This window comes from Asparagus officinalis, chromosome 5 (assembly GCF_001876935.1).
Source record: "Asparagus officinalis chromosome 5, Aspof.V1, whole genome shotgun sequence".
Classification (NCBI taxonomy): domain Eukaryota; kingdom Viridiplantae; phylum Streptophyta; class Magnoliopsida; order Asparagales; family Asparagaceae; genus Asparagus; species Asparagus officinalis.
The window spans coordinates 87,579,435-87,587,842 of record NC_033798.1 but is presented as its reverse complement, the minus strand read 5'-3'; the positions used below and the strand labels follow the sequence as shown (position 1 = coordinate 87,587,842).

Genomic DNA, 8,408 nt, shown 5'->3' with positions numbered 1-8,408 from the left:
GTTAACCTTTTACACGATTATATGAGACCAGATTTACAGCTCACACATCCATATATTTGCACGAGATAACATAAGTTATTGAATTATGCCAAGAATTCAGATGGCAAGAAATTGTTATTTTGTTGTTGACTGATATAAGAGATGAAAACGAACATATCCTTGATACAGATCTAGTTCTTTCCTATGTGTGACCGATAGATGATTATTTTAATAACCACCATGAGCATGGATAACATGAGATTTCCCAAGATGTAGGTTTTAAGAACCACCATGAGCATGGATAACATGAGATATTAGATGCACCATATGAAGTAAAGATTGGAAATAAATAGAAAATGGAAGTGAATAATGTATTTTTTGGCACTTCTGCAGTGGTGTACTCTTTGCAACATGCTGAGTTTTTCATTAACATGAAAATAAAGGCACCTTATAAACTAAATTTGAGTATTTTCCCAATAATAAATATTATGAGCTACCATCACATTCTTTCCTGAGTGTGAAACTGATAAGCAGAAAAGTTTTCGTTAGGATAACATTGTGTTTTCCTTGTTTTTATGGTGTTTTTGCCAAAAATAGAACATTATGTATTTGGAATGAAATAAATAGAAAATGGAAGTGAATAATGTATTTTTTGGCACTTCTGCAGTGGTGTACTCTTTGCAACATGCTGAGTTTTTCATTAACATGAAAATAAAGGCACCTTATAAACTAAATTTGAGTATTTTCCCAATAATAAATATTATGAGCTACCATCACATTCTTTCCTAAGTGTGAAACTGATAAGCAGAAAAGTTTTCGTTAGGATAACATTGTGTTTTCCTTGTTTTCATGGTGTTTTTGCCAAAAATAGAACACCATGTATTTGGAAATAATGGTGTTTTTTAAGCTAAATTATCCTCAAACCAAAAACACAATACTTATTTTAAAACATCTTTTAGGTGTTTTTTGGTGCTTTGGTTTTGAGTTTGAGAAGACGTTAATATAATAACATAATATAGTAAATATAATTAGAGATTAACGGGTATCCTATGTCAAGGAGGGGATTCCCTCATTGACAATGATGTAGCACAATTCCCACCATGTGAATAAAGTAGAAGAGAGAATTTCACATGATGGGGATTGTGCCACATCATTGTCAAGGAGGGAATCCCCCTCCTTGCAAGGATACCGTATATTGACTGCTCAACCATGTAATGTAGTGTTTGTGGTATAACTTGTTACTCTAGATGTAGCTTATAATAATTACATAGCTAAGTTAATATGTCGAAGACAATGCATCCAAGAGAATCATGTGACTTCAAACTCATTAATGCTATTACATGTTTCATTTTGTAGGCAAAGGATATGTTAGAGAAGACCTCGAGTGCAGCCATTACATGAAGAACTTTGATGCTGGCCATGTACCATTAAGGTTGCCTCGAGCTAAGCAACTACTTGGAACAATTAACAAACACTTTTCGACTTTGGCCTGTTGCCGGCGTTACCTAGACCGCGTTGGAGAGACAAAGTACCTAATGGCGCTGAAGAACTTGTGCGATGCTGGCATTGTTCAGGTATGTATTGCTGCTTTTGTTTTCAATTATTCAGCCAAGAGTGTATATTTATTCCAACTATAGGAATTGTACCACATCATTGTCAAGAAGAGAGAAACCCCCTCCTTGACAAGAATACACATTAATCTCTAATTATAATATAATATAACTCATTAAATTACAATATAATATTATAATACATTATACAATATTATATTATATTATAATTAATATTAATAATATTATAATAAATATATAATAATTATTATACCATTTTATTTATAATATATTCTATTATAATTAATATATATAATATATTAATAATATGTTTAATATTGTTATAATGGGTCAAACTAGTGTTAACCAAAGACATTTAACATGGTGTTTTGAAAACACTTTAAGGAGAAAACACAACACCATGATGTTTTTTTGCAAAAACACAACAAAGAAAACACCATGGTATCCAAACGAAGTCTTAGCTTTTGTTCACATTATTTAAAAAATTTATACGGAGAATTTTGAAACACTCAGTGATCTTTTAACAGTGACCTTTTAACAGAGATTTCTTAGAAACCTCCCAAGCTGGTAATGACGACGCCTCTAATCAAACTTTCGCGATAAAGAAAATATCCAAATCATGCAGCAGATTGAAGTTGGGAAATGGAAGATAGATTACACATCTTTTAAGTTGGAATTCACAAATTATTTTAAAAAATTCTGAATACATTGTGAATGAGGGTCTCCAGGATTTCTTTATTTTCCTTCAAGAATTTGAGTATCGTGGTATAAGATCGCAATAAGATTCAATTTGACTTTTGTATAATATCGTGTCTCAGAGGGTACGCAATATCCATTTAGAATCATTAACATCCCTAGGCCAAGCAAAAGACTTAGAATTTGAAAGACAAAAGGGGCAAGGAGGAATGGTACAATATAGCATACAACTTGTTTAACACTACAAAGAGAGGTGTTACTAATACAAGGTTTAAGCTTCCAACGATTAGCAAAATTAGCATAAGAAGCTTAGCACGTGTAAACTGTATAAGAGCAATGGTTTCTTTCAGGCGATTTTATGTGACCATTGGCTAGTTATGCATGCATGCTTATTTCCAAAATTAGCATATAAACATTAAGAGAAGTAATCTTGACTGTTTGAGGGGAAAATCACATGCATTATTTAATACACTGAAACCTATAAACCTTCTAAGGCTTCAAAAATCGGAAACTTTTCAAGATAAGGCATTTAATATTGGTATCTCCAAGTGCATCGATAAGAATTTCGTTTTATGAGCCTAACAGTTAGATAATATCCCGCCTACTGTTTGATGGTAAACCTTCAAAGAGATCCATATGAAGGAAAACTCCTATGACAATGATGATATTTTGGATAATCCTTCAACTGGGACTTCTCAAATCCTATGAAGCACGGACACGCATAACATGAAGCCGTGTCGTGTCGTGTCCGTGTCGGACACACGTGTCGAACACACGTATCCTATGTATTTTTTAGGATTTGCCTCATGTCGGCGTGTCGGATGGCCGTGTCGGATCCGTGTCCGTGCCACATAGCTCAAATCTACCCATTTTCTCTTACAACAAAATTCAATAAAATCCTCAAAGGTTCTTGGCATCTTAAAATTACAGGATTACAAAGACAGTCTAAACCAGACATGTAAGAGTCATGTTGAAGGAAAGTGGGGATCATGGATTTGGAAATCTCTACTTGATGTAGGGGGCGTGTTTAAAGAAGCTTTTATTGAAGAGAATGAAGTAATCAAATGTAAAAATGTTCAATCTGGACACTTTTCCATCAAGAGTGCTAATAAGTTTATCACTGAGCATAATGATGAGCTGATGTGGTATAAAAATATTTGGGGTAGAAGAGGCATGTCTAAACATTCTTTTATAGCATGGCTTGTTGCTTTGGATAAGGTTGGTTTGCAACTTGATAGTAGATCTGTTTTCTGTTCCGTCGGTGAGGAGACTAGAAATCATTTGTTTTTTCAATATCCTTATTCTCAAGAGGTGATTCTAGCTTTGTTGCAAAAAATGGGTTTGAGAACTCCTATTAGAGAGTGGCCATTGCTCATTAATGGTTTCAGAAGATGGTTACGAGAAAAAAACCAATTAGTTGCTTCAGAAGAGGATTGTTTTTAGCTGCTGTGAACAGATAAATGGCAAGAAAGGAACTCTACGGGTGTGAAGCTCAGCCTCCTCAGGTTGTTGTCAAGAGGTTTATTGATGATGTCAAGCTCAAAATGGGAATGTAGAGCTATATTCTTTTCTATACATGTCAAGTTCAAAATGGGAATGTAGAGCTATATTCTTTTCTTGTATAGATCTGTTTCTTTTTTATTTTTTTTAATGTTTTTCGTGTCAGTTTTGGTTTACAGGATACTCTGAGGTTAGGTATATTAAGTGAGTGATTATGGTTGGTTGGAAGTTGTTTTTCAGGTCGTTTTGTTTTGTACCTGAGTATGCCAGGTTATGTTTGTAAGTTTTGATTAAACAATAAAGTTTCTCACCTTATTCCTACAATAAAAATAAAAATAAAAATACAGAGATGATATGATCCCCTTTGGTGATAACTGCACTACCAGATAATTTATTAAGTTATTAGTGGTTAATAATGAGAAATAGTATGGTCAGTAGTTTCCACAACAATTAGCAAAGGTCATGCATGAATTTGACATTATTCTAGCTGACAATTGGCAGGCAGCAACACCATTGATTTCTACAGAATAGACAGAAAGCTAGCAGAAAAGATATACTATATCAACACAAAATAAAGCTCAATGCATGCACACATTTTCCTAACTATGGCCTGTTGACCATGTAAGAGTCCTAAATACATGAAATCTGACACCCTGTAGTTCAGATAGGAGTGAGTTTGTGACTTCTTCAATCATGGTATATACCTGATGTATTCCAAGTTGGTTACATAGTTGCATTATTATTCCTACATAAGTTACTTTGTTCTGTTTTGATTAGAAAAGCTTAGTACATGTATGTTTGATTATCTGTTGCTGTGTCCATGTAAACTTATTAGTTCTCCTTAAGAGATAATTTCAGTATGCACTTGCTTCTTTTGTTTCTTAATAACATAATGTCAAAAAATGGTATTATTTCTTTCCCTGACCTGAATGAGGAATGGATCTACAATCTGCATTAAACGAGACCCATTTACTTAGTAGCAGAATAGAAAATTTTGAATTTTGATGGTCAAATGAGGAATGTCCATATAGGACGACAAAATCAATGCCAGTGTTTCTATGACATGTTTCCATTATCAAACAGGGTTCAATCGCAAATGTCAATTCAGGAGAAGTTAAACTCACCAAAATCCGATTACTGTTTGATACTTGTGGAGCAACGACTCAACCGGAAGTGACTATGCTTTCTAGTTACAATTCAGTTTATCTCAACAACAATTTGCTTGTGCCTCAAAAAAATTTTTGCAGGCTTTGATAAATTATCAACAGGGAACACTGCACTGAAAATGGGACTGGTCAGATGACTGGCCCGATGGTAAAACATATTGACCATCTCATGTTTAATGGCAAGCAAATAAAGAACAATTTTTTTTTCTTTTTGACAAAATAATCACAGAATCAGGATTAAAGGATAGTTCTTCAATACAAGTCGATGCACTATTGAATAGAGTTTGATATCATTTTGTCTCAGAAAGCATAAAAAGAAGGGAATACAAAAGTGAATGCATATGACTATCCTTTATCTCAGCAAGCATGCATAACAACACAGGAGAAAGAAGCCAGACTTCACCATCTCACTTGCAATAATGAATACCTTTTGTGATATTACTAGACTACAGTATAACTTCACAGTCATGAACACGTGTTTTACTTGTGAACAGCATCAGGTGCATGTATATTGGAATGCAAGCACTCAGAATCAGGCAGAATTGTTAATCAGGAAAGAGCCATTTACAACCATTCACACAGATATATGTGGCAAACTCTCCGTGTTGCAAGCTGCAACTATGATGTTGACTCAAATACTTTTAGTGAATAATAATATCCAATGTTCTTTCAAGGAAATTAATCTACTTATACTGCAAGCAATAAAAAAGTTAGTGAGCCACAACTTTGAGAAAAGAATATAACAAATTCAGTAACTAGTTCTCTACGATTTGGATGAAATCCTGACATACATATGGACCTTGATGAGAAACATGCATAATCAGTATCCAGAGACGAATTTATCAAAATTTAGTTATGGAGGGACTAAATAGATGTAATGGCCATATGTAAGAATGCTAGTGCTAATGGTGTTAGACTACAGAATTATAACCCTCAACCCTCACTATAACTTCGAAGTTTTGATGTAGTGGTAGGGTCTTTAAGATAGTATCAGAGCAGCCCATATTCAAATCTTGCTTGCACAAATTTCTAAGTGGATTAAAAAAAAGATTAATACTATTATGTGAGTCCAAACTTCTGCCCTAAAGGGCTCTCAACCTATGGGGGTAGGGTTGACTATAAAATTATAACCCTTAACTCTCACTTCAACTACAGAGTTTTGGTGTAGTGGCATGATCCTTTGACAAACGTGTTCGACATTATCACTAGCCTTTAAAGCCATGGGCATCAATGGTTTCATTTGTACAAGATTTCAATACAAAGTTTGTTAGTTCATTGGCACATGGATCAATAACATAGCCTCTAGAAAAATACAACTCCATCCTGCATCTTTTTTCATTGGAAGGGATTATATTAAAAAAGGCTTAATGATAACAGCAAGGCGACAAAGGTGGTGGAAAATACAAATGAGTATGTATATTTACCATGGTAGGTGTATTTGAACAATGGTTCTAAAAAGTCTGTATCAGTTAATTCAATCCTCAATTACAACAAACATTCTATATTGTACTCATGCACAAGGATATCCATTCCAGTTGAACTTTTCAGAGACTCCCAGAACCCAATTAAGATTTAAAGCAATAATAATAACTAAATTCTTTCACGATAACCACTACAACAGAGAGAAAGAAGTGGCGAAATAGTTAAACGCCAGACAGTAATGAAAGGCATACCATCGTGTACTAGTAGTATTAAAACTATACCAAATTCTTCGGCTTCCAAGAGCTCTCCAGTTTATTGGGTTCTAAAATTTTGACATGAGAAAACCTTAAACATCTGAAATGCATACTGAATACATGATTTCTCACATAGACGCACGACCATTGGATTTAAAAAAGAAAAAATTGAAATTTCAATGGGATTTTCATTTTTCTTTAAATGCATTTTAAGGAAAGTTCAACTTCTTAAGCATTTTTCTCGCTTCTTTAGTTTGTTACATATTTCTATGTATCATTTATTAACTTTAGTTCCACAGAGTAACCGAAGGCGAGTAGACCTGGATTATGGTGCTTTTTAACCCATTAATAAACTCAATCGATTGTGTTGGCCCTCTTTGTCTTGACCACACAAGCACACTCTTGGCGTGGAAGCCAGCGTAGTTGTGAGCACGCACATCCTGCCACTGGTTATGATAGGGCCTACTTTTTCTGAACTCTATTTTTCAACCCATTAATAACGTGGCTAGAGTTGCTAGGTTTCCTGCAATTATCATAGTAGACCTCTAAAAAATAAAGTTCAGAAAGTACCAACAGAAGAAAAAAATTCTTGCTATTTTACAACTTTACAAGGTCAACACCAGAGATTTCTTCCATCAGCTCCTCAACTGTCTCCCTGCTTCTACAAGCATTCTCCTATCTCGGGGATTCCTCAGAAGGCTTAACATTGTATCTTTACTCACTGGATTCACTTTTAGTAGTAAATTTGATCAAATTTAGATTAAAAAACGGACACAGATAACATGCAGATGTGAGCGGACGCCGATTTCACCGATCAAACGGACATCACAAAACCTAGAGCCGCTCCAACTGCCTATTGAATTTTGAAGCGAGTAATGCTAATGATCTCAATTATGCTTATCAAATAATCCTCAACTAGATTCACCAATCATCAATTACAAAACTTTTTCTTTTTGCTACTCGATGCAACTGTACATTTTTCTTGATCAGTTCACCCGGGGGTCACTGTACTTTAATGCAGAGAGTAAACATTACATGAGCATTTTCCATCTCAATTCTTCAGAAAGGAGAAAGATCAAGCATAATCCGCATTCAATAAACGGAAAATGGAAGAAATTTTTCTAGGCAATAACGTTCGAGCTCTCGTTCCAAAATTGTCAGTTAGCAATATCAAATGCAAGAACCAGCGATCCAAATTTTTTTACGTACCTAAGAATTTACTGAGATAGCCAGAGAATTCGAAGAGAAATCTAAACTTGATAAAATTTTAGGATCTGTAACTGCAGATAGAGGATTAACCTGGCGGATTACAAGCAGCGACGAGATCGGACTCTTCTGTGAATTTCGGCGGTGTAGAGCAAGGGGCAAGAATGAACGGCCTGGCGATGAGCCGGGTCGGGTTGAGCTCCGTTGGATCCGGAACCCGCTCGAGCGCAAAATCTGGGGGCTCTGATAACTTTCTAGAAGGGTTAAGTGCAGGGAGAGGTAGGCACCAGGCCGAGCTGGCCCGTGCGGGCTCAGTCGCGAGATAGCTCGCAGCGAGCATAGCGGAGGCTCAACTCAGCCCGCTTGCCTGCATGGGAACGGCGCCACGCGCCGGCCCACCTATTACACGTAGTTTTTTTGCCTTTTGTTTTATTTTCTAATTATTAAATTTATTAAGTAGTTTTAGCACTTAAAATTATGTTTAAATAGAAAACTGACTCTGCAATAATTATAAAAAATAAAAAATTATTAATAGGTTTATGAACATGTGGACCAATAATTTAATAAATAGTTTTATAAAATTAACTAAGTTATGTTAATCCTTTCAAAATATA

General features: G+C 35.0%; 1 long non-coding RNA gene across 4 annotated transcripts in view; it reads right to left on the bottom strand.

Annotated features, from left to right (window-relative positions):
• LOC109840063 overlaps window positions 1–8,118 on the bottom strand; it is a 10,093-nt gene extending 1,975 nt beyond the window's left edge. Inside the window, exons 1-2 of one of the 4 annotated variants that reach the window (XR_002246794.1) lie at window positions 7,888–8,118; window positions 4,871–5,020 (exon numbers count right to left, since the gene is read on the bottom strand). This is a non-coding gene — a long non-coding RNA (uncharacterized LOC109840063). The remainder of the gene's footprint in view (window positions 1–4,870; window positions 5,021–7,887) is intronic. The other 3 variants (XR_002246796.1, XR_002246795.1, XR_002246793.1) reach the window with 3 other exon arrangements.